The 9,282-nt window shown below is 28.3% G+C and overlaps 1 pseudogene; it reads left to right on the forward strand.

Annotated features, from left to right (window-relative positions):
- Nucleotides 1-2,196: 2,196 nt before the first annotated feature.
- Nucleotides 2,197-5,570, forward strand: LOC118644500 (annotated as a pseudogene).
- Nucleotides 5,571-9,282: the final 3,712 nt, after the last annotated feature.

A 9,282-nucleotide genomic window follows, 5' to 3' on the forward strand; every position in this document is an offset into this window, starting at 1 on the left:
AAATTAAATGAAATATTAAATACAACTCAACGCATTAGTATGCTTTAATATATATATTTTAACATATATATATATATATATATATGTGTGTGTATGTGTTTTTCAAATAAAAATATAATTTATGCAATTCGGAATTTATACATAAAATATATATGCAAATTTATATTTACACATGCATATTTTACAGTTTTGCAAGCTTACATTAAAACAAATTTTTCGGAATCACATGATAATAAACAAAATAAAATAATTGCATATGGTTCACTAACAGATGGAACATATAAAATAGAAGTCCATATTATAAATTTTGACAAACAGGAATATAATAAATTTGGAATTCAGAAAGGAGATAAGATAGAGATAATTGGAACTGTTCAAACGACAAGTATTTATGTTTAGTATTAGTATTTTGTGATGAATAATATATTTAACTATAGCTTTAATAATATTTTAAATATTTATTAAATTATTTTATTATTATAATAATATCTGTTGTTTTAAAATTAAATTGTTTTAACAAAATTGTATATTTTATATTTGTATTTTACATTTATATTTTATTTCGTGTTACTATTTATCCATAATAACTCCCTATTAATATAACTTAATTATTATTTATCCATATTTTTATAGGTGATCCAGTATATTTCTGGTAAATGATACAAATGATATTCGAAAATTAACGGGTCGCATGAACTTATCAAAATTATTAAAAGGCGTTCAAATTCCTCAAAAAAGAAAAATGTCGGAAACTTTACCTGAAGTAATTTATTTAATTAATATAATGATATTATGTATAACTTAATTTATTATAACATATTTTACAGATAGAGAAGAAACGAAACTCAATATAAAATATAAAATTTAAACAATGTGACAATTTAAAAAGTTTTAAAGTTAATATTATTGTATTATTATAATACATAATATTATTCTTTATAAGTTATTAAATTCAATTAAAATAATATTATAAGTTAAAATACACGCAAGAAATTTAATAATTTTTATTGATCAAAAGTTCATCAAGTACAAATAACTTAAGTTCGTATTTAAAAAAGAATTTAATAAAAAATAAAAACATTTTACGGATTATACGGATTTTATTATTTTTTTAACAGATTTTCTCACTTTTTCCACCATAATCATTATTAATTTTAATTATATTATGTATTGTAAAACGGAGACAATATTATTATATCTATATCTATATCCCATGACTATATTTCTAAAGAAGTGTATATGACTTATATATGACTATGTACTTTGCCAATAAGTAAACAAGTTTGTAATAATATTTATACTATTTTTTATAATGTGTATATGTATGACGTCTCCATTGAGAATATATCAATTGTAATTATTTACATTTGAATAAAAGTTTGCAATAAAATTAAAAATAATCATTATTATTAGTAGCCCTTTTATCATGGTATTATTTATTATTAAAAAAAAGGTTGACATTTTAATGTAAAATACAATAAATGCAATGACTTTTTATTAAATATATATAGCTGTGTAATACTAGCATTCAGAGATATTAAAATATGACCTTCTGTCCACTGGACGCGGAAATGCTTGCCGCGCGACAAAAAATAACACGGTAACCAATAAATTCATCGCTTATGATAAATTGATTGACTACCGCGTTCTCTTTTGTCGCGCGGCAAGCATTTCCGCGTCTGGTAGACAGGAGTCCTATTTCGTATTAAACGCCATTGCGCGCGCGCATTATTCCATCCAATAGAAAGTGCTCACACCCAGATAGCCAAGCGAGATTGAGCATATCGGGCAAATTAATGCACTGCATGTATGTTGTAAACTTGCCCACAATTTACTGTCATTGTAATTTAACGTGGAACAAAGTTTGCATCAGAAGGGCAAATAACCTTCATGAGTTTACGAAATTGTAAGTGCATGCATTGAGAAATAATCAACTTGTCACATTGACAGCAAATTGTACATGCATGTTGACAACTTGCCGTCAATTTGTTGAATTCTAACAAAGAATTTTACATGATGTCAGAACAACAGACAATTTGAGGTAAAACACCTTGGCTTTAGTTTGATGAAATTAATAGGGAATAAGTGACAGCAAAATGACAACACGTTGCCTTCATTTGGCTATCTGGGCAGTTTACCTCGTCACCCTCCCCGAAAAGACTTCCCCCATGCGAACTCACACTCCATCTCTATCTTCCGATATTTATGATTTAAAGATGTTAAAACACTGTATCGCGCCATTCAATATCATGATGTACAAACATTATCTATCCTGATGTTTCCTAACAAGAACCGGAGAAAAATAGTTATGGATTAGTGAGGACTCCCCGAGGTGGGAAAGTTAGTTGAGGCGACAGCACACGCTGTCATCGGCAGCTCAAAACATTGCCGCAAAATTATCGCCAAAATTTCAGGGATTCTTCCAAATCGCGAAAGTTTTGTCTCCCGTTGTGTACGAGCTCGCAAATTTAGATAACGTTAATGGGGAAGGTACACATAAAGGACTTAAAAGCCATTGCGTCGACTTAAACTAATATTTTGTGTTGTTCTGTGTGTCTGATCCCTGTGCCAGATCTCCCCTTCCCAGAAAGAGAGTAGTACAATCTGCAAGGGTCCCGCGAAACATCCCGGAAGATGCAGGGCCGGTATGCAGGAGTTCAACCTGGCGGCGCTCGTGGGCTCGTACACATGCGGAAGAAAACACCGCGATCGGTCCGCATGCTGAAGGCAGTAAAGGAGCTGTGGCAGGAGAAACAGGCCGAACGGCGAGCCAGCACAGATGGAGGAGCGAGCCGTGCAAACAAGCCCCGGCGGGGCCAGCGACACCATCCCGTGGTGCGAAGTCGTGGAGGAGGAGCAACGGGAAAGGCAGACTCCTCAGATCGAGCTTGTAAAGCCGGCCCCGAAAATGGTCGACGCGCGCGACGGGAGACAGCCGTCGAGTAACGCGAGGATTATGTATATTATAAAATATATACAATTGAATATAAACATTATAAAATCAAATTAAAACACATTAAAAAACACATTATGTATTGCATCAAATACTTCGTTAAAGAAGGTTGGTTTAATTATATATTTCTAAATATGAGATTACAAAAAATCAAATTTAAAAATGAAAAAAGCTTTATTAGTAGTCCAACTATAAAAGATTCGTGCAGAATTTCAGGTACCGCAAGTCAAATTAGAAGATTATTATTGATACTTCCATTAACTATCTTTGATTAAATTAAAAATACTAAAGATAATGTTTGGTTATTAATATTATGTCTTCGAGAAATGTTTTTTATTTTTGCTAATACACTATCTTTTGGTCAGGTGGCATTATTGCAAGAAAAAATCAATGAATATTTATTTCTAAGATTAAAATGTTTTCCAAACATAAAATTAAGACCAAAACATTATTACATTTCTCATTACCCTTCTTTACTTTTATCTTTTGGCCCACTAAAGCATTTATGGACTTTGCGATTTGAGAGCAAATACAAATACTTTAAAAACATAATTAAACACTCGCAAAACTATAAGAATGTAACAAAAATGTTATCATATAAACGTCAAGTTCTACAAAGTCAACTTCCGGAAAGTACATACTGTTATTTAGTAATAGTAGACGACGCAGAAAAATATATTCCGGAAAATTTTAGTAATAATATTTCTTCCGTTATAATAAATTATTTTTATAATAAGAGAAATGAAAATTTTATTATATTGCTTCACAAATTACATTCAAATGTATTACATACAAAAGAAATATGTACATATGCGTAGGAAAAGATCGTTATGATTACTTTATTATGTGCAAAATTCAATATTTTTTAATAAATACTTATTATACAAATGTGTATTTTCTGGGTATCACAATAAAAATTGCACACAATATTGATTTTGGAGTATATGAGCAATTCAAAGTTAAAGATGAAAAGTATAAAATCGACAAAATTTTTTTGTTTTCATATTCTAATTTACTTATTCCACATCCTATTCTTGAAACTTCCTTAAATTTAATTGCTGTTTTTATATTCAAATATGCACCTCTTGATTTATAAGATTATGTAAGTAATATCTTTGCATAATTATCGTTTAGTATTGTATTTTTAGTCATTATATATAAAGCATACGTATATGTTTTCTATGTTGCAGATGTCTTATTTATTTAAAGTGTGGTCAGCTAATAGAAAACAGAAAACTTCATTCTTAATCAATGAATCAGTTAATATATTATCTGATCTTATTAGCAATGCTAACACGAAACTTGGTATCAATGGGCGCGTTCAGCAGACGGAGCGGATCAGTGAGCACTCAGTGATTCTTTACTATGACTGGTTCTTGCCTTTAGTTCTTCGTTGGATTTAGAAGCAGAAACCAAGCATAGTAAAGAATCACTGAGCGCTCTCTGATCTGCTCCGTCTGTTGAACGCGCCCAATGGTTCTATTCTTGTTATGGAAAAAGATAAGACAAATGTTGATGATGATAAAGTTTTGTTCTGGCGAAATTTTTATGTTATTAGAAGAAAAGGACATTTGGTCACCTCAAAATGAGGCAAAATCACAATCATATACTGCAACATCCTGTGATAATGATTTTACATCTACTTTCTCATCCTTATCAAGTATGCGATATGCTTTATCGCCAAAACACTACTATTGCAGTCAGATAATGATAAAATTTGGTTGAATTTTTGTATACCTTGGGACAAATTGGAATCTGCAGTGGTTAAAGAATTAAAAGCAGACAATCAGAGCAAATACATAATACATGCTGTTGTAAATCGCATAATTTCAGAGATGAGAAACGTATGAGAATTTATACCTTTAAAAGCATTAAAAATAGTAGCTAAAAAAGTAATTAAAAAATATCCTCAAATATTCAAAAATATGGATGAAGATGGTGAATATTTTGGAGATGGAAGTCACACATGGTATTTAAAACTTCGTGATAGAAATTGCTACCTTAACAGATCACACATGAAAAGATCTTTAAGTCAAAGTTTAAACATACCATTAAAAAAGCAAAGAAATGTTAAAAAAATAGGACAAATTACTCAGTTATGGATGTATTAAAAATTTCAAAGAAATTGTTAATTCAACGGAGCTATTAGAAGTCAAATTAATTAGAATTATTATGAGACATTTCAAAGAAGATTTCAACGTATTATTTAAAATATATCCTGTAAATCACACACACACACACACACACACACACACACACACACATATTCATGTGTTACTTTTTTAATACATAATAAATATTTTATAAATGTATTTAATTTATTATATAGGAAGGGACAGCCTTAAAAGATATTGAAGCACCTATTGTTGCGCCATGCATTGTTAAAATAATATATAGATGATAATATATTATTTTAACCAACTATTAAAGTTGTATATTTACATACATTAGTAAATTTACATCTTGTAAATAAAATTATAATCTTATATAGTAAATACACAGCTTGCATAAGTAAATTTACATGTTCAAAGTAATTTCTAAAAATATATTTGTAAATTTACATATTTAAAGTAGATTTCTAATCATGTTTTTGTAATAATACATTTTGCACTTGTATTTGTACTATTTTATAAATTAAATTTACACACCATCGTGTAAATTTAATATATAAAATCGTAATAATACATTTTACGTATGTATTTGTATAATTTTATATACATGCTTTTAATAACATAAAATATTTGAAAAATGTCGTTGTGTCAATTGTATATTTATTCCTCTCAAATAAATAAATACTTCAACTAAATATAAAATTAATAATTTAGGTTTATGTAATTGAATAAATACTCTTGATTCAACTACATTTTTTGTTCATGACAACAAAATATAATGTTAATCAACAATGCCAGTTTAATTAGAATTGATTTTATTAATTCAATAATATTCTTAATTGAATTAATGTCTGAAAAAATACTTTGGTTTCATCAATTAAAATCTTTCTTTCAATAACATGGAACATTTGAAGTATTCATTATATCAGTTGTATCAATTATATGTCTACTTTTTTCTAATTACATAAAAAGTATTTACATAAAAAAAAGTTTAATAAAAAAATAATTTACTTGTTTCTATTAAACACTGACGTCACCGATTGCTGCAAACATTATTTAGTTAATTTAACATAAATTGTGATTAAATTTCAATACACACATTTTGTTGAAAAAATAATACATGGTTTTTAAACTAATAAGATATAATGACAATTTAAGTGTCATTAAGTTGATTTAACAAGAATTTAAAATAAAACAATATTATACAATATTCATATCAATTCTATAAAAAAAATTCATTTAGATTTTAAATTAAAAAAATTTTGAATAAAACAATATTGCTTATGCATTGCTATTTGAATTTTATTTGAAGTCAATCCAATAAAAACTTTAAATAAAATTTTGAAGTAATAAGATATAACAATTTTAAATGTCATTAAGTTAATACAACAAGAATTTAAAATAAAACAATATTATACAATATTCATGTCAATTCAATAAAAAATTTATCCGACAAAGATTTTAAATAAAACAATATTATACATTGCTTATATAAATTTCATATAAAGTTAATCCAATAAAAATTTTTAATAAAACAATATTGTATATTATTCATATAAATTCCATGCAAAGTTGATCCAACATAAATTTTAAATACAATAGAATTATGCAATATTAGTTTATTAACTTTATATCTAATAAAAGTAAATATATATTTAGTCAAAGTAAGTATTTATGTATTAGGAGAAAGTGGATATACAATTGATACAACTAATAATGAACTCTTCAAATATTCCACTCTATTGAATTCCACCTATCTTAATTATTCATGTTGATACAATGGAATGTATATTAATATGCTAACTATATATCTAAATTTTAAATAAATCTTTGGTATTGTTGAAGTTGAGCAATGCTTTGACAAAATGTCAATAACTAGACGATTCAAATACATTATAGTGCGCTATCACTTTTTTTATTTTTAAAATTTTATCAAAATTTAATAAATGCCTGTGTACTCACCAATGCAAAAAGATGTTCTGTATTGCCACGTGGACAGCCAGCCACGTTTTCGGATTCTCATACTTGCATCTGGACCGCAAAAAATGACGCACTGTAAAGCCTGCGGTATGAATCTTCGCAAATTTTCGGACAACTTATTGTATCCTGCTTGAACTTCGCATGCATTTAATTGCGATCCTTGAAGTACCGCCGGGACCAATGAGCTTACATCCATTCTACAATCGAAAGAAAATCCGAATAAAAATTTCTTCCTTAATAAAAATTTTGGGCGAAATTACAATAAATTTATAAACTTTAAGGCAGAAAAAATTTTTAGAACCTAAAACATTTTTATTGTGTATTTTGACACAAGCAACAATTGTGAGTTGATATATAATTTTTCTGGATGCATTTTATCTGAAGTTACAATATATTTTTTACGTAATTTATATAATTTGTAATTTTTTTATATAATGTATACAATTCATATAATTTATACAATTAAATGTAACGCAAGTAGACGAGTTTTTAATATTTATAAGAACTTTTTTTATTTTTTGGAGCATGGTACAATATGTATAAATGTATAATGTATACATTTGCGAAAATATTTACGCGCTTATCATCCATCTCATAACCATGCATGAAAATAACGATTGTTTTTATTAATCACTCTCGTTTATCGATTATCAACCCGAACTACACGCGAAGGGAATTTAACGTACTAACTGATGTGTAAAAATAAAAAAAACACCTAACGCGGTAAGGTAAGCACATAGTGACTGGCAGTCCCGCCTGTCCCGCTACTATAACGTCACTTTATCTGTTATCATGACATGTAGAGGTAATATGCCTGAAAACCGTAAAGATGGAATGTTTTAAGGTTTATTAAGCTGGATGAGCCACATCATTAAAACACATCGATTTCTACATTGGAATTATTTGCTAATTATTTGTTACCTTTTGCTAAAAAAAAAAAAAAAAATGTTTTTCGCTCCAGCCAAAAAAATACCATTTATTTATTACATAATTATATAATTATTTTAAGCTATTTAGCCAATGGAAAAAAACCATATATCAGCCGCTCAATAAGTGGTGCCATTGGGAAAAAGCACAGTAAAAAAATAAAAAATTAAAATATTTAAAACCCCGGACGTACATAATTCTCCCGGACAAATTTTCAATGCTTTGAAAAATCCCTCTGGATGTTTCCGAATGCCCTAAAAAAGAGGACAGTGGAAAAAAGAGGACGAATGGCAACCCTAATTACAACAGATTGTAAAACCTGTTAAGAATTTAGTATTTTGCAAGGTATTTTGTATGAAATGTTTGGTATTTAGTACTTAATATAAGTAGATAGACAGTTTTATTAATAAAACAATTTTTTCTTAATAATAAAATAGATCTATAGCGGAGTTGAAGCTGGTCTTAATATAATATGACATAGATATATGTATGTGAAAAAACAGTATCTAATTGTAATTATTACACGCAGTCAAATTTTATTAATATTTTAAACAAATATTTAATTAAAAAATAAAATAGTTTATGATGACAGTTAAATAATCTCGAGGTAGTGGTTATTACACATCTATCGACATTACGTTCGCCTCAGCTGACAGCAGTAAGTGACTTAAATGCTCATGGACCGTCCAGCTTACGTCACGTCTCAGTCCGAAGTTTGCCTGTATACGAATGCCGAGTAAATATCGTGAACAAAAAATTTATTTAATTAACTAATTAATTAATTATTAAAACGCATGGAAATGGTTGAAGCTATGTTAGAACTAGCGAAAACTATCGTAGAAATAATGATTGACTCTGTTTGCATCTCATACCTCTGAATGCAGTGACAGGAGTCGAAATGAAAAATTCTTAAAAAATAATTAGTTGACAGAATTGTTATTAAAACCTATGAAATAGGTCGAAATTGTGCGAGAACTATTGAGAACTATCAAAAAAATAACCGAAACTGTTTGGATTTCACGAATGCGGTGCCGACAACAAGAGAAAGATATTTCGAAAAATAATCAATTAATAAAATTATTTATTACAACGCATGGAAATGGTCGGGGCTATGTGAGAACTAGCGAAAACTATCGTAGAAATAATGATTGACTCTGTTTGCACCTCATACCTCTGCTGAATGCAGTGACAGGAGTCGCAATGGAAAATTGTTTAAAAATAATTAATTAACGGAATTGTTATTAAAACGCATAAAATAAATCAAAACTGTGCGAGAACTAGTGAAAACTAAAAAATGTGATCGAAACAGCA

The sequence above is a fragment of the Monomorium pharaonis genome, chromosome 2, assembly GCF_013373865.1.
Source record: "Monomorium pharaonis isolate MP-MQ-018 chromosome 2, ASM1337386v2, whole genome shotgun sequence".
In the NCBI taxonomy this organism is placed as follows: domain Eukaryota; kingdom Metazoa; phylum Arthropoda; class Insecta; order Hymenoptera; family Formicidae; genus Monomorium; species Monomorium pharaonis.